Raw genomic sequence first — 18,819 nt, 5'->3', positions numbered from 1 at the left:
AAAAAAGAAAAGACTATTAAGAAAACTTGAAGGATGGGAAGCCAGAAAGAGAAATGAGCACTAAAACATTTTAAATGAGTATTGCTTGTTTTAATCAAGTTTTCAGATTATGTTTAAAAAAGGAGGAATAAGTATTCCGTTGTGGAAATACTTGCCTGTATTTAAACAGCTGTAGGTTTTTTCCCTCTCGCAAGGTCCTTTCTGTTTAAGTAGCCCTTGCGGTATCATTCTAGCACAGCCCTCTTTCCAGGATAGGAAATAATCCTGTTTAGTGTTTCATATCCATGTGTTTTATGCAAAAATAATGTGCTTTGCCTTCCACTAAATTTCTCAAAAGACCTAAATCCAAACTGACTTGGACAAACACCCCTTTCTGCAGGCAGTAGCCTCTCCTACAACCCCAGGAGAAGGCAGACACGCAGCACAGCACTGGATGTTCATGGGTCCTCCCCAGGCACTGGATGTAGCAGCCTGCACAGCTATTTTGTCCAAGGATGCTTTCAGGGACACAGCCTGGGACTCTCCAGGCCCTCTGAATCCTTTTGTACGACCTACCACTAACAAGCAGATCAACTTCAGCCCCTGTGGTCAGGCACTTCCAGGCACAGTTTCTGGTTTCTCAATCAGCTTGTGTTGCTTTTCCAGACAGAGAAGAAAATGGAGCCCAGTAATTCTCAAATAACATTGTGTTGATGTACTAGGTATGCAGTGTGGAAGAGGGAAATTTTTATCATCTACAACCAGATATTGATGACATTGGAATTTCACTTGTAACTACCTGTGGGATGCACTGGTGATAGTCCCTGAGAGATGAGCACACCATAGGTGGTACAGGTAGGCATGGCTGCTCCAGCATGTGGGGATGCAAGACCAAGATACCGGTGTGGGATCATGACTGCAGCTTAGCTTCTTCCATAGGAACAAGGGTCTGGAAGGACATCTGTGACACCGTAAAAGTAGTCAATGAGGTTATCACATTTCATTCTGGATTTGCACTTAATTCGGTGAGAAAGGTCTATAGACCAAAGACTGTATTTTAGAAATAAAACAGAATGTTAGAGTAACACTTAGGGGCCTCAAAAACCAAATGCTTTCTTGACTATTTGCTTGACATCACCAAGTATTAAGTGAAAGATACTTCCCTAAAGATTTAGATTTTAAAAATTGCTTTATCATTGTATAAGGAATATGCCATTAGTGTCTGAGACAAAAGACTGTCCTTATGTCTAAACAGCACATAGAGCCAGTCTGTGTAACCTTCACATTTCTCTGCCCCAGGCTTTTTGTTGGCATCAACCATGTGCCTGGACCTCTCTTCAGGAAGCACTGAGGGCAACTTCCATAAAAAGGAGAAAAACAATTTAAATTCCTAGCAGGTTAGAATTTGGGCTGACACATTCTTCACCTATGGCTAAGCATTGTGTCCTTCCGTCTAAAATTAGTACCCTCAGACACCATCTTCCTAGGTACAGGTTATCAGAGAAACAAACATATGATGGAGAAGATCAGCTGTGGGAAAGGATGGTGTCAGAAGATCCTTCAATAAGTGCATTTAGGGCTATCTCAAGGACAACAAAAGTAGGCTTGAAATATTTCACTTTATTTAAGACCCTGAGCCACCTGGAAAAAATTATATCTGTTGTGGTATCATCTGGCTGCAATTTACCTGAGCCTGAATTCAAACCTGATCTTTAGGCTTAGTCACCTCCTGAGGCTGCAATTTTCTTCTTCTCCTGAGGCAGGTAAAGTTTAGTTAGGATCAGGAAGTACCAGGATAGGTGATTCAGGCTACAGTCTCTGTGAGGTAACTGCTATCATCAGACGCTGTTAACATTTTTACTTGCTTAACTAAAGCAAGCTCTTGTTGCAGTACAATAAGTGGCAGTGGCCACTTCAACAGAACAATCGGAGGATTGGTGGACAGGCCTCCAGGACACAGAAGTTTAATTCTTACCTCACAGTTACGGTGAGTTCCCATGGTCCCAGTGGGAATTAGTTTGCATATTTCAATGTTACTGGTTTAGGAGTTCTCCACCCAGTTTTATGTAAGTTCATGTTTAGGCATTTTCCCTAATTGCTTATGCATTAGTTCTAGAAAGTTCTCTTTTCTTCGATGCCCCATTGCTTGGTTCATGTAACTCCCTCCCCTAAGTTATCCCCATTGGTTATTCTCCTGTTGTCTCCCCCCTCCTCAGTCAATCCCCATTGGCTGTTTCCCTTTCTTCCACCTCCACATAAAATACTGTGTTCTCCCTTATCCCTGGTCTTTGTCTCTGGACCCTCCACCTGTAATAAACCAGCTGGAACCTATACAAAGAGCCCTCTCTCATCCTTTGCGTCCACCGACACCTTGCCAACACCTTTGTTTGGGGCTTGCTCCTTGTGAAGGAGCCAGCCTTCTCTGTGCTGCAGCTAAAGCCAAGGACGTCTGCAGTTGGACGCTGTGCGGCCTCGGGCAGCCCCACTGGCATCAAGCTATGGATTAACCATGTCAATACAGTAGAACAGTATCAATGGGAGTTAGAAAGTTGGGCTTTGTAGGGGCTGCCTAGGAATTTAATGCTCACAGTGCCTTCTGTTAACTACATAATTTTAGGTCTAGGCCATGTAAGCACCACCAGCTAAGGCAAAGCAGTGGGCATGATATCACGGTGCCTGATCTCATTGCAGATTACTGCTGATGGTCTAAATCTAGCTGGATCTAAATCTAGCTTTATCTGCTCAGCATGGACACTGGTAGGGGACTCCAGGAAATGAGGATTACTTGCTTGAGCTGTACTAGAGGCTTAAGGCAGACTTCAGTAACTGTGCATAGTATTATAACTGGTTTGGAAGTCTTCATCCATGTTTTACCTCATGTTATAGAAACTCAGTGGGTTAATTTAATTATAGCATTGGGATTAATACTTGTTCTGACAAGCAGCAATAATTACTTTTTTGAAGAGAGAAGTTTTCAAGACTACATGTGTGCTTTGTAGAGAGGTATGTGCTAGGGTATAGATTATGTGAGGAACTGATTTGCTAATCTGGATTAAAGTTGATTGTCCAAAGAGAAAATATTAAATCAATATGAAAATAAATAAATCAAACTATAAAAGCCATCATTTACTATGAAATTAGGTTTCAAACCATCAAGGACTGATCTGCTGTTTTGGCAGTCAGAATCTTGTTCAGCAGCTGAAAACATCCCAGAAGCTAAATTTACATTTTGTGTGTCTTTGGCTTCAGAGTAAATAAAACTGCTAGACCTATATACTAAATGACATACAGAATGGCTGAGAGTGGTTTATGGCTGCCCATTGGGACTAGGGATCAGTCAAGGACCAAGGTTCAGATGAACATGCAAAACTGGGTTTATGGGGCTAGTGGAACAGATCCACAGACTATCCTGATTGAACTTACTGATTGGATGGAGCACAGAGCCACTGGGAGGGACACAGCTGATGAGGCGGGGGGTGTGCTGCATGCTTACTTATACTTGGAATAGATCTCCACTTCCTGCAAAACCAAAGAGCATCACTGACAGAGAATGCAAAAGCTTGACTTTAATGGACACTGGTGATTGCCATTCATTTGTTTATGCTTAATAAGGGAAAACTGAAAATATTCAGATGAAAATTGTATGTATGTAACCAAGTTGGGAATGGGCTAGATTTTTGGTGTGCTTTACCAATCTAGGCAGGAATTAAATCAGCCTAGGAATTTTAGGGTTTTTTACCCCTTGTTCCCTACCCATAAGTTTTAGTGAAGTTATTGTTAAAAGCTCACAACAAAGAGACTATTGGTGTCACTGTGTTTATTCCATGTTAAGTATTTTCCCAGCAGAACTGGGAGGGATGGAAAGCACTTCAAGACACTTAAAATAATGAGCTATTTCCTCTCCTTATAGCACTTAAAATAATTGTCTTAGGGAGGGTGAAGAGTCATTCCTGGCAATAATTTAATGTGTTCTCTTCATATTATTCCTTTCAGCGATATCAAGGTTGTCTGTAATAAATGACTCTTCTACAGCTGACAGCTTTGATAACACTGTTCACTTCCCATAATAAATAAGATCAGCCTTCAGTGCCACTTTCACTGACATTTATCTTGTGACTCTTAAGGTTTTTTAATCAGTGCAAGGCCAAACACAGACCTTACTGTGTTTGTGACAGGTCCTGAGCCTGACTGTATAGCTGCTATTGTAGTGAATAAACATCTGTCCCCTTTACCTAATAAGCAAAGACTAGCTGACATCAGGTGGTGTGCAAATGAAAAAGACGGGAGAGGTTGCATGAGCAACGCCTTTAAGATGTCAAAAGTGAATCTTTCAACAGCAAGATAAAAAGTAGGACAGCAATCATGACCTGCTTTGCATGCACTTCCTGACCTCCCATGGTTTTCCACTGCCTGCCTGGGGACAACGAGAACGTCTGTGCTTCGAATAATGAGTGTGGTATCTTGCTAGGAGAACCCAGAAGATTCATGCCAGGTCTGATTTGAGTCACTGTCATTTCCCTTGGAGACACTATTTGCAAAACTCAGAACTGGTTGAAGAGCCGTTAATAAGCTACAAACAAGAGGACTGCTGTTCAGAAGACAGAACCCTTCTGCTGCTTGAAGAAACAGGTTTTTGAATAAGGTTTCTCTTAGCAGCAAGCCAATATACTTAAGTTAATACACTGTATGAAATCTGGAAACCCAAGCAATTATTTTAGCTTACATACAGAAACAAATCTACTTCAAGGCCAGGTTGGATGGGGGCTTTGAGCAACCTGTTCTAGTGGAAAGCATCCCTGCCTATGCAAGGGGATTGGAACTAGAGGTTCTTTCTGGTCATTTTCAATCCTAACCATTCTAGGAGTCTATGAATTCATGAAGTAAACATAAAAAGACTAGAATCCAGAGGAATTAACAAATAAAAGAATACAGTATCTTGTCTCAAAAATTAACCTGCTTCATTCACTTACAATTTTAACGGAAAAATTAAGGTCCATTATACTTGAATTAAAAATAACTTTTATTCAACAGAAATTTTTTGAGACTGGAAAGTCACAACAACCTTAGAAGCTGTACAAATTGACTGGTGGTGTCAAAAGCCTTTTGACCCCTTCGAGTCTTCCTTCCACCACCTATTCTTCAACCCTCCCACAGTGGATGGACACAGGAATACTTTAGTTGGAAACTAAACTGTGCCAGTTTGGACAAATTTGGAGGAAGAGATATCATCTGATAGAAGGCGGGTTACAACCAGCCCTCTCCCACCAGGGGTGGGAAAAAAGAAATTTTCCTCGGAGGAAAGTGAAGGAGATAAAAACTATTTAACAAACACACAGGAAAAGCATAATAATGCTAAATAATAAAACCTCTCACTGTGGAGAGAAACCTGGAAAAATTGCAGAGTCCTTCCGTAGGTGTAATCTCTCTCCTCCTCCTTGGAGCTGGGTCATGGGCCCACCTCCAGGGCCTCGGTCGAAAATTCTCCCAATGTGTTCTGATGTTGAAACAGTCCAGAAGAGAAGGGAAAAAATGAAGTCCCAGGAAAACAAAGTTCAACTCTCCATCTCCCTCCAGAGAAAAGGAGCCAAAAGCTGGCTAGAAAGCAAGCAGGGTGCTTCCTCCGCTCTTGTTACTGCAGCAGCAGAGGAGTGTGTATCTGTGTCCTTGAACAACTGCTTTGAAAAGTTTGCTCAGTTTTTTCCCTCTCCCCCCTCTCAGGCTCAGTTTAAAGGTACAGAAAGGCACAAAGTTAATTCCTGGGCATAGAGCAGCAATAGGGGATACACATCATAAAGTCACCCCAAGACAATAGCTAACCTGATTTTTTTTATATTGAAGTCTAGAAAGAAGCAGAATGCTGATGATAAAAATACAATTAAGAACAATCCTATCTTCCACTCCTTAACATGACAGATGTGTAGAACACTTTATATCTATGCTGCTGGAACAATAAAAATAGGAATCAGTGGTTTGTTCCCTTACATTTTGCTGAAAATTAAAATAGGCACCTTCACATTACTCAGTTTCATGTGATAGAAAAATTTCAGGGTCCTGAATGTCTTCACAGCTCCAGAGATTAGTAATGCATTACAACTGGCTTACAAAGCCAGAAAGTTTAAACTGGCCATCCAATCTGAACAAAAAGAAATTTGAATGGCTTTGCAAGTCATGTGTTCTTTATGAATCAATCTAATAAAAAGGATCTTACACTACTCTTTGTTTATTGGTTAGAATGTCACAATTGTATGTGCTATTATTGTAGCTCTCCTTCACATTAATTCTGTCACCTCATAGGCTTTCCTCTTTTAATTTCTATGATTTAATTTTATTTAATTGCTGCTATTTTACAAACCAACAGACTTAATTTCATTTCAATATAATATGAAAAGATGCTTCCACTGTAAATGCTCAAGGGGAAGGCAGGGTGTGGTATCTATAGCTTACTCAGTAAACTGGACCTAACTGGCCTCTGCTTGAACCTAGTGCTATTTAGATGCTTTGGCATTTCTCACACTTGTAGAATGGCTATGTTCCCAGGAATAGTAACTGAGCATGTGAGTTCCTTTTAGCAATTCTCCAAGCCCTGAATAGAGTCACATTTTCTGCAGTCCAATTCTATGCAGCAGTGATAGCCCTTTCTTAAAATACAGCCTTCCTTCTCCTTAGTCCATCTTGGACAAATATCTGAAAATTAATATGCAAGCTTACAAACTTACATAGGGTAAAAATGGCTAATTCTTAGGAAAATTAGTTTTTTAAACTTCTCAGCAACCTACTATATCCCAGAAGTCTAACTTCAGCCATTTAATCTTCATTCTCTCCAGGGTTAAACCATGAATCCTGAAGCCACAAAATTGTTTTTATTTCTATAAATCTATTAGAAACTCTAAACTGTGAAGCAATGAGAGCACCAGATGTCTGTCCATTTCCATTAGCAAGACTGAAACCTCAAACAATACTGGCATCACTAAAGGAGGAAGCTAGATACAAGGGGTATCTGCGGTGGCACAGGGGAATCAGTCATGGCACTGACATAATTTTGGCCTATTGAGCACAGTTCACCTGCAGCAACCTTGGGCAAGTGTATGCAGCCTGACATGTAGTAAAATAGTATATTTTCATGGCAACTACTGAAATAAGGGAAGTTTTAATGGTTTGGGGTTTTTTCCTCTCTTTTTTTTACAGAGATGTAGAAGAGATGTGGAAAATCAGAGAAACACTTTCTTACCGTGAGGTGAAAATGGGGGAGATACTAGCAAAAAACACTACTAACAAACTACAAATTCTTTTTTGTTTGTTTGTTTGGATATATACAGTAATTTTTTTAATAAAGTGTTACTTCTCTTCTAGCATCCCTTGGCTTTCCAAGTAAAATACGTGTGTCATGGGTTAGCAAGCATAGTCCTGGAAGTGATGTTCTTGCAAAGGGGTGCTTACAGCTCCTCTATGACCTGATAGAACCTATCAACTGGCTAGTTTGAATATGGACAATTTTTTAAGCCTCTTAGAATTTTGATCACCTCTGTGGTCCACATTTAAGAATGGACAAACCCCGGGAAAGCTCTCTCTTGCTTCCAGCCAGAGGACTGGTAACTGGGCTGGGCCCGTGCGGGGCCCAGCGGCCCTGCCGGGCCCTACTCAGGTCGGGCCAGGCCGGGCCCCAGCCATCCTGGAGCCGTGCAGCCCTGTTCCACCTGTGGCCCCCCCACAGCCCTGTTACGTGCAGAGCAGCCCGGTTTCTCTCCCCCTCTCCAGTGTGGCCAAGATTCAGCTGAAGCTGCTCTGCTGCCCGGCAAAGATCATGTGACCAACAGTGATAAGCGAAATTCCAGCTGCAAGGCCTAGGTGAGATTAACCCTTTTAGTGCTATGAAGAGCTGAAAACCTGAGAGAGGAGAAAGAGGAGATGCTTAAAGCTGAAATTCTGTTGTAAAGCTATGGTGGTGATGGACTATGGTATATCAGAGTACCCGCTGTAATTTCATGAAAGCATGGAGGGTGGAGCATCCAAACTGTACTTGTGAGCAAAAGCACCTATGCTGAAACAAGCAAATGCTGAAGCAGCTGTAATTTGATGAGAAGTTTGAACAGGGAGAGATGGAAGCGATGAGGACTCTTGCTCCAGCTGGAAGGAGAAGACCTCTGTTCCTAGAGATGCTCCCAGAGATAGTCCTAGAGATGAAGATGATGAGGACCCTTTTCCTCCCAGGGAAGAGGAGGGCCTTTATTCTTAGAGATAAAATGCTCCCAGAGATGGGTGAAGAGAACTTTTGTTTCTGAACGGCTCAACCTTAAAATGGTACCCCAGTAGCTCAAGATTGGACCCTCGAAGTCAGTTGTGGGAAAAGCTGCAAGTCGTGGGAGGGGACTCTCACATGCAAGCAGAGAACCATCCCAGACGGCTGTCTCATTGTGGTAATGTCTCCATAGTATGAGCAAGAGAGACTCCTCTTCCTAAATGAACTGAACAAGGATATTATGGAAGTGGTAAACAGACTGAACATCTCAAGGGTTGTCTTTTACATTGTCAGTGGGAGAAGGGAGAAAGGTGGGGGAAGGAGACGTGTTCTGATGGTGTGGTATGATTTTTTTTTCCCCTTCTTTTAGGTCTATTAGTAAACTTCTTTATATTCTTCCAAGTTTTGTGCCTGCTTTGCTCTTCTCCTAATTCTTATCTCACAGAAGATAAACAGTAATTAGTATTTTGGACCAACTACACTACACTAAATTGGTGTTTCTGCCCAGTTAAAACTGAACCCACTACAATGTGTAATATACCTAAAAAGCTTACAGATATGGTTGTTGTTGAAAATCCTACCTTACCTATGCTCAACTGTCTTTCTCCACCCTGAACTCCTAAACCCTCAGTGCCTTCTATTCCCTCATGCAACATCCTCCTTCAATGATCAGAGAGTCTTTGTTATATCCCCTTACAACCAAGTGCAGTGAAAAGGTACATGTACCTATTAATTCTGTCACTAACTGCTAGGACAGACCCTGATGTTTGCTTTTGACAAGTCCAATGTGGAATCAGGTGCCAGAACCAAGAGCAGAAAACTACTCTCTTCATTTTTACTGAGCTCTCCAAGCAAAACAAAACTACAACAGACAATAAGAAAGCACCACTTCAGTCACCCCCGCCTCCCCTCAAAAAACCTAAACCAAATAGAACACAAAACAAAACCCTAGAAGTCAGGTGTAGATGAAGAAGACTGGAAAAGACTGAGTGGAAGGGAAACAGGCAGACAGAAGAGGAATGGAAAAAGTGTTATCAGATGAAAAGTGAAGGACATTCTGAAGAACTCAGCTGGTAGAGAGTGAGCTAGAAAGGCTCTACCTTCAAGCAAAGAGAGATGGAAAATTAATGGCTTCTTGGTCTTACATGATGGTTCTTAATGGCTTGGAGCAATAATGAGGAATTTAACAGCTGACTGGGCTGTAAGTGAAAGAGGCAAAAGAAGAAGAAATGAATTCTTAAATTTTTTTTGGCAACCTATTCAGTGGAACCTATTCAGAGGAAGGTATCCCTTCCCATTACAGGAGGAGTGAACTAGGTGTTCTTTAAGGTCTCTTCCAAACCAAACCATTCTGTGAGTCTGACATTATTGGACTTCGGCTGGCAGTTCACTGACAGAATGGAAATTAGACAGTCATTAGCAAGCTCAGGACTAACAGAGTAAGAAAAGTAAGACTGAAACAACAAAGCTTAAAAGAGGGCAGGAACTGAAAGACATAGGTGAGAGAAATTATGTTGAGTCAGGAAGCAACTGCATGTGAGAAAGAAAGCAATTGAATGTGAAAAAGATGTGGTTGAAACTAAAGCCTGTGATCACACAATTAAATGTAATACTGAAAATACGGAGCAAGACAGTTTGTGCTACAAAGAGTTGCATTTCTTCTTGCAACACTGTCCAAACTTGTGAGTGCTTAATTTCTGGGTCTGGTATTAGAGTGGATATACACCATTTGCAGGAAAAGGTAATTTTGCTAACAAGGAAAGAGGTAGCAGGCCTAAATCTTAACTGAATACTCCTGCTGCCTTGTGTCTGCCCTTTAATTGCAGTTATTACAGCAGGAAATTCACATTTTCTCCAAAGACTTGAACCAAAGCCACTAGTTATAAGCCATGGTTATAAGCCATGTGGTTAAGAATGTTTTCATCATATGCTACAAGGGTTTAGCATTTTGTCATGTATGTTAGTCTTGGAAATGGTAAGAAAAATTTGAAGGATTTGCGAAAGTATGTCTATCCCATGACTTACCTTCCCAAGTCTTTTTACAGAGAAATACTGCTTATATTTCTTCATAGTAGGAAGAAATGAAGTTGCACTGACAACCATGATAACTTAGATAATCAGTAATTTAAAAAGAAAAGTTCAATCAAAGGAACTGTTTTTCACAGGACAAAATTGTAGAATTGACTTTTTTAGGTTGGAAAAGACCTTCAGGATCATCAAGTCCAACAACTCAGAGCAGGGACAAAAAGATGCTGAATTGTTGAGCCAGGTGCAAGGAATCTGTTCAACCAAAATCATAAAATCATTGTAGAATAGCTGTTTTCCCCCACCAGTGCTATCCACGTGGGGTGCACTGATGCTGGCAGAGACCCTACTGAGAAAGCAAGATAGGGCTGTACAACTGATCAGCATCCTCAGGCCGTACCAGGTAAAGCTGAAGATACAACAGGCACTGATGTACTTTGGCAAATCACCAGGAAGTTTAAAGCACATAACAGAACACATTAAAAACATAAAACTCTCTAGAAATCTCTGTCTTTGGCACCCACAAAGCTTCATTGCATTCCTGAGCCAATACAAATTGCTACAGCATTTTTTACCCAACCATGACCCATTCACTAAACTGAGCCAGGACATAGCACAGGACTGCTCATGGCCAAGATTCAACTGAGTTAAGGCTGCATTTGAGTATGTAATGTTGCTGACACACTCTGAAAAGAAAAGGAACTGTACAAAGACACATAAGGTGTAAGTTTAGCATGTTCCTATGTGCTCAGGGCAAGTTCTCCAAAATAATTTCTGTTTTGTGAACAGAACAGTATATGGTTTCTGAGACCACCCTCCTGTAGTGACAGCCAATTCAGTTGTTCCTTTTCTTTACAAGTTGCTAAGGAAAGAGAAAAATGCTTATTTTACTGTTTTATCTTGCCAGAAGGACTGAAAGTTGTACTCATAAAAACTAAACAAAAACTGTTACTGTGCCAAATAATATTTTTGGTACTTGGGTGGCATACTTTTGATCCTTTCATGAGGATACGAGGCTTATGTGAAGAAAGACCCTGGTGTTATGGATCACAAAGGTGGTTGTTCTTCCAGTAGCAAGGAAAATCCTTCCCTGTGAACAGATGTAAACAAATTATATTTTGGAAGCAAAGTACCAGAAACTGAAGTAGTGATAACCTCTCATAATAACAAAATACTTCATAATTCTACATTCAGATAAGCAAAAACAAGGTTTGAAAAGTTTCTAACTGAGAGACCAAGGTGAATTCACTCTACAGATAGAACATGATACAGAAGGGCCTGAAGAGATTTTTCTGAGAGCCTCAGAATACCTGGAAAGAGAACTAAGGTCTTTTGAACACAAATTCAGTATTGACTGTGTTATGCTGATGCATCCTGCTTTTTCCCCTGAGGTTTCTTCCCCTCTTCAGGACAAGAAACTATCCTTACATAACTTCTACATCAACATGTCACAGACTAAAAATTGTACCCACAAATTTTCTCTAACTAATGTGTAAAATATCTTTCACCTGATCTTTCCACTATGGATGCTATTTTCTCACTCAGGCTGAGACTTTTAACAGAATAAAACTACCAGTGCTTGTGTGTAGTGCAACTCTGTCAGCAGTAAATACGAAAACAGCTCCAGCAAAGTAGTGACATCTGGAAGTGACGTCACAATAAAATAATATTCAATGTCACAGCAAAACCATCCCCATATTCAAGCTTTATGTTATGATATATCTGTGATATACGAAGGGCAGACAGTCAAAAGATTTAGAAATATGACTAGGCAACTCTCACACTTCCTCCTTGTTGGGGAGGATGAAAGTTTGGTAAGAAAGTTTCACAGATATGTAGGCTTGGCAGAAAGATCTCTGAATGTAGAAAATGAGGATGAGATAGAAATGAAAGCAAGTTTTGATACAGAGTAAAAGATGTTTTGCTGAAACACTGATCACTGAATAACTGAGAAGGCAAAGGGTGGAGATGAGTTGGAAGGAGATTTTTATGAATAGGACAAAGGTATGTGACTACAAACAAAGACATGTTTTTCACCAAGTAAATAAGTCTCAAGAAGAGCATAAGTAAATAGAAAACGTGTTTACCAAAAAGAGAGATATGGCAGGCAAACAAGAAATGTCAATGTAGGAAGAAAAAGAGAGGTCTGAGAATTTTCCATTGTAAGCTTAAATTGTAACTTACTCTTGTGATTGGATAATAATGACTACAATATGGTGATGGTAGTAGCTATGATAGGCTATAGGCAAATGTAAAGGTATTGTGTATGGTGCTTATTGGTTGTTATGTATTAAGATACTCTGCAAAGAAAAGTATATAATGCTTTGTAACGTGAACAGAAAGTGGCTTCAGGTATGCCTACAGCTGGAGCTGGCAGCTGAAAGGCTGGCTCTGGATACCCACTTCCCTGAAATGCTGTAACTTCCCTATGCAATAAACAGCTTTCAAGAGAGCCGCCTGAAGTGCAGACATCCTTCGTGAAACTTTCTCCTATACCTCCTGTAATGTGTCATAACTGCAAAGGATGAGCATGATTCACAGGATGTTGTTACTCTTCTCCTTCCTTATGTGTCAGACCTGACTGATTTCAGAAGTTTGTTTTTTTTGATGTAGATGTGATGTAACCCAATGCTTGGGCCTCATGTGAGGGTTTTGGTCCAAAAACACTGGATGGTTGAAAATTTTTTGTCCCAAGAAAAAAAATCTTTTAAATTTAGATTGTTGCATTGACTAGCATTCTCTTCTTCACTTCATCTATGAAACTGACATGCATTATTAATTTCACAACAAATAAAGGACACTCTTCTGTTTGTGCATTGGGAGCACAGCTCAATTAAACTTTTTCAATCAGTGGCTTGAAATCCTTGGGAGATCTGTGGCCTGTTTCTCAGGCTTCCTTTACCAGCTAGTCTTCCTTTACCAAGTGGTCTGAAATCTACTGTCAGTAGATTTCAAACTATTGTGCAGTGAGGGATCTGTCTGCAGGAAAATATGATGAAGTTCACAATTGGGAAAAAAGATTAAACCACTGGACTTGGAAGTTGTTGAGGTGGATGCATGCTCTTGAGTGTTGCACAGAATTCTACACACAGTCTCCAGTGTTGCTTACAGTCTTATAAAAATCAATACCACTCTGAGATGAATGCCTTCCACAGCCTTTAAGGTCCTTATACTAAGCTTGACTCATAGATGCAGTACATTGTTCCATGTATTTTTAAAGTCTGGATTGCATAAATGGTATTTACAATCTCTGCTCAGTGGCAGTAATGGCTAAGGAAATCATGTATGTACATGGGTAAAGTAACAGGGAAAGAATAACAATGCTTTAGATACACTTCTGTGTTCTCTGTGTGCAATGATTAATGCCTCTGGAGTCAGCACATAAGCACCAGTTGCTCTGAGCACATTGAAAAAGTGAACATGTCTTCAGTTCTGATTCATCTGGGTTCTTGTACAAGCCTGTGAAACAGCAAGTGTAGCAGTCTCATCTCCTCCCTTTAAACAAGGCCAAGAAAATAATAATCAGTGTTTCTGAATGTTGTTCCTGCATTTCTTTTTCTATTATCTTCTCCCACATCACAGAGAGGAGTTCCAGAATGGCTTTAATAGCTTTTAGGTGTCATTAAGACAGTGTGTAAAAACTGATGGAAGTAAAATGTCCTGCTACTTTCTCACCACCATGTTCATGTTCTACTGCTCACTGGATTTTGGACACAGGACAACGCATGGCAGTGGTATTCCTCCTGAGGCTGCTGGGGAGGTAACAGTCTGTCAGTGCAACATACCTTTGATAGCTCTTTCAGACTTTCACAGTTCTTTTTCTTACAGCTGCATACAGTCTTAAATTTGGGGAAAGCCTGCTTTGGGGTGAATTGCCTACACACTGCTCCACCTGGAGGTTCTGACTTTGGTTGTTACGAACCAAACTTTTACAAGTCTATAAACATGCACCAGGCTTCATCGTGTTAGTGGATTTGAGGAATAGTCACTTTGATGATGGTTATTAATACCTCCTGTTAGTCTACCTGACCGCACTCACTTGCAGTGCTTCTTTAGTTCTAGATTATCTTCCTTCCTCCTAAGGGAACTACTTAAAAAGCTCAGCTTTACTCTCCCCAAGCAGGAGTCATGCAATGTGACGCCAGAGCATGACCAATGAACATCCCTCTCAAAACACCTCACCCTCCTCTGGGTGTTGGTTTGAATAAACAAATAATGATTGCTTCCTAGAATCGTCTGACAAAGAATACTGGCACTGTGAGGTAACTGGTTGAAAGCAGGAAAGGCAGGACTCCTGTCTACCACACCCTATGTTGTCATGTACCTGGAACTCTCTTAATGCTCATGCAGCCTTTGAAGACAAGTCGAAGATCCCATTTCTGTAGCCCAAACTCCACAGGTAGGTTATTATGAGAAGTACATTATCACAAAGTGAGAAATAACTCCCAAAAAACTGTCCTCCAAGAAATTAATTTTTTTTAACCCTTAAATATTCACAGTGTGATATGACATAACTCCTGGTTAATTATCAATCAAACTTACTGCTGTACTATTGGAATCTGCCTGACATTGTGAACAGATTAAAGAAGTAGAAAATTTCTGCAAGTCTAAGGTACCCGCTGTCTGCCTTTCAACATATTCTACCAGCATTATTTTTATAAAGCGGAGCTAGAAATGACAATATCTGAGCATTCAGCTCAGTATGGTGAAGTATTTTATGTTGGCCAAAAGTTGAGGTCTGTGTGATTGCCCAATCAGTCAACTGCAAACCTTGTGTAATCTCTGGATTGAGCTAATATTTCAAACATCATTGAGTCAAATTCATCTTGGATGAATTCTAGCTGAGAGAGGGCCTGACTATAGGTGCCTACCTTTGTATCTGGGTCCAGGAAAATTCCAACATTGCAGAATCCTATTACAACTTTTTTGGTCCTCTAAAGTATCCTAAGGACTGTATTTAATAAATTTTAAAGAAATGTCTATAAAGAGATACATTATTATTAAATTCAATTATATAAATAATCTGAGCTGCTCTGCCTCATCCCTTAAATATAACATCGCTGTAAATAAATTTGCATTTGTTTTGTTGTTTCTTTCCATTTTGAAGTCTAGCACTCCTCAATAAGCATCATCTTTTATGGAAAGCAAAAAAAAGGAATAAACTGAGAACAAGTCTCTAAGCCTCTTCCTTCTCAAGCTGCCCAGTGTTGTCCTGTTTCATGACTTGTCCCCTAATTTCCCATGTGATTAGCTTCAGCAATCATTCAAGAGCTAAATCTGTGAAGAACTACCATTAAAATAAAGATCTCACCTTACAGGCTTGAAAGTAGTTGCCTGATTAAACTGCATGTCTGAAGTTCATAAAATCAAGTTGACAATGTGATCTTTGGAAATACAGGTGTGTTGCATGATGGTACTATTGGGTATTTTCACTTCCTGGACAGACAGTATTGTGTTCCAGACCTCATATGTTTAAGGCATCAAAAAAAACCAAAACGGTGGAATGATTTCAGTTTACTTTCAAAATGTTTATCATAACATCCACTCTCCAATTTCTTATGTAAAATAATTGTTTCACCTAAGGCAAGTCTACGGCTGTGCTCAGTAGAGTAACAGGAAGAAGCTTTTATTCCTTTGCTCTTAAAACTTGTGAGAGATGCAGATTGTGTGACAATAGAGAGCCTATCCAACAAGAGGCTGAACAGTTTGGTCTCTGTTCTATACACACAAGCATTCACACTTTGTTGGACTAAAATACCAAGACTTTCGGCTACAGAAAGAATTAAATGGTTGGTAGGAGTATTTAACAAGGCATTAAAGTCAGTGAATATGCCTATCTGGACTTAAACAGACAAACTACCTAGCAAACACTGATCTAAATGACCTTACTTAGAGATTCAAAGTAAGACATTCAAAATGCTCTGAATCTCACACAAATAGTGGGCATCTCAGAGATGAAGAATATAGAGTAATGAAGGAGGACTACAGAGATTCTATTCACCACTACAGGGAGTAAATTCATATGGCCAAAGCTCAGCTAAAGTCCAAACTAAGCAGCACTTTGAAGGACAATAAAAAGCCTTCTTTTTTAAATATGTTAACTGCAAAAGAAGTGCCAGAGATAATATTGGTCCATTACTGGATTAGGTCAGTCACCTCAAAATCAGGATGCAGACAAAGCGGAGGCATTTTTGCCTTTTTGCCTCTAACATCAGCAACTCCTAAGCTCTCTTTTGGAAGGCTGTGATTATGGAAATTATAAACTCCCAGCTAACTCTGAGCTTGAGACTTGCTGCTTTAGCTGAATGCATATAAATTTATGCAGCTTAATGGGACCTGTGCCAGTGTACTGAAAAACCTGGCTTACGTCCTTGCAGAATCTCTCCCCATTATTTTTTCCACAGTGTTTGGAGTCTGGAGAGGTCCCAGTCAACTGGAAGCATAGCAAATGTTCTCCCAGTTTTCAAGAAGTGTAGGAAGGAAGACTCTGGTAATTGCAGGCCTGTAAGTCTCACTTCAGTGACTGGTAAAATTATGAATAAATTTATTCTGGGAGTTAGTGAAAAGTACCTGAGACACAATGCAGTCATTGGTCATAACCAGCACTGGTTCATAAGGGGCAAGTCCTGCTCCACTAAATTAATTTCCTTTTATGACAAGGTCACCCATCTAGTTGTCCAAGGAAAGGCAGTAGATATGGGTTCTTCGATATTAACAAAGCTTTTGATACTGTCTCTCACATCATCCTTCTGGATGAAATGTCCAGCACTCAGCTACTCAAGTTCATTGTATGTTGGGTGAGCAATTGGCTGACTCAAAGAATTAAAGTAAATGGGGTCATATCAGGCTGGCAGCCAATCACCAGTGGGGTTCCCCAGGGCTCAGTATTCAGCCAGTGCTCTTTAGTGTTTTATAAATTATCTGGATGTGGGAATTAAATGAATATTAAGGAAGTTTGCCAGTTATACTAAAATAGGAGGAACTGTTAACTCCCTCAAGGGTAGAGAGAACTTACAGAGAGATGTGGATAAACTAGAGAGGTGGCAATCACCAACTGCATGAAATTTAACAAGAGCAAGTGCCAGATTCTCAACCTGGGACAGAGTAATCCTGGTTATATATAATTGGTGGATGAGAGACTGAAGAGAAGCACCAAAAAGAAAGAGATCTGATGGTTTAGGTAGAGGGAAGTTGGATATGAGTCAACTTCATGCCCTGGCGGCCAAAAGAGCCAGATATGTCGTGGGGTGCATCAAGCACAGCACCCAGGAAGGTGCCTCGGAACAAGGGTATCAAACTATTAAGAGTGTGTCCAGAGAAGGGTGACCAAGGTGGTGAAAGACCCTGAGGATAAAGCATTCAAGAGCAGCCGAGGTCACTTTGTTCACCTTGAAGAAGGGACGGTTGAGGGTTGTCCTTTTCAGAGACTACAGCTTCCTCACAGCAGGCAGTGGAAGAGGGTCTCCCCTCTCTGGTGACCAGCAACAGGACATGAGGAAATGGAATGAAGATTCATCAGGGGAAATTCATACTGGACATTAGGGAAGTGTTCTTTATCAAGATGGTTACTGGAACAGGTTTCACAGGGAACTGGTCACAGCACCAAGCCTGTCAGAGTCCAATGAGTGTCTGGATGATGCTCTTAATCATCTGGTTTAGGTTTAGGTAGTCCTGCAAGGAGCAGGGCATTGGATTAGATGATCCTTATGGACCCCTTACACCTTAAGACACTTGATGAGTCTAAAAGGACAAAGGATCTGTCCCACGAGACGAAAATGGAATTTACATACTGTTTACTGGTTTTGTTTACTTAAAGAGAAACCTGTTCCCTTGAAACACGTATAAGTTTAGCAAATCTTGTAATCCTGAAGATTTAACAAGGTGACTGTAACATAGGTGTATCTTTTAATCTTTGTAATTCAAAAGTGTAGCCATTGACTTGCTGGGTGCTATACTAATGCAAGGCCAGTGGGAAGTAAGAATCAGGCCACCAGATGGTAAAGCATAAATTCATGAATGCATTATGCAGTTTACTTTCTGAGTGTTGCTTATCCAGAAAGAAAGAAACAACTTATTTTCATTCTTTTTAGATTATTTAGAGTAGGATTTGGGGAAATTTTTTATCACTAAAACACCTTTTTTCAAACTAGCGTAAATTGTTTCATTTCTTCCTAAATTTTTATTTTTAAAAGCTTGGTAATTCAGGTCATCAAAAATATTTAAAGAAAAAATAACATTTCAGAATTTTCTTTAGTTTCTTCAAATATAAGGTCTGAATACAGACCTTTTTTATAGGATGCTGCTTGTAGAACAAAGTAGTTTTATAGTTCAATGGTATAACAACAATGGTATAACAACAGTCATGTAAATTTAAACTTTTACTTACCAAGGTGTTCATAGCTCACAGAGGAGGAATTTCAGTGTGATCCCTACTAATTTATGGAATGGCATAAATCAATATTAACATGAGATTATACAGAAACTAGTCTGTAAATATCAATATACTAAAATAGAACTTCAGAAAATATTTAGGGGTGGTAGCAGTAAGAAGGAAGATTCTTATTTGGTGTGAGTTGCTG

This window comes from Corvus hawaiiensis, chromosome Z, assembly GCF_020740725.1.
Source record: "Corvus hawaiiensis isolate bCorHaw1 chromosome Z, bCorHaw1.pri.cur, whole genome shotgun sequence".
Lineage (NCBI taxonomy): Eukaryota > Metazoa > Chordata > Aves > Passeriformes > Corvidae > Corvus > Corvus hawaiiensis.
Note: the sequence above shows the minus strand (reverse complement) of the source record.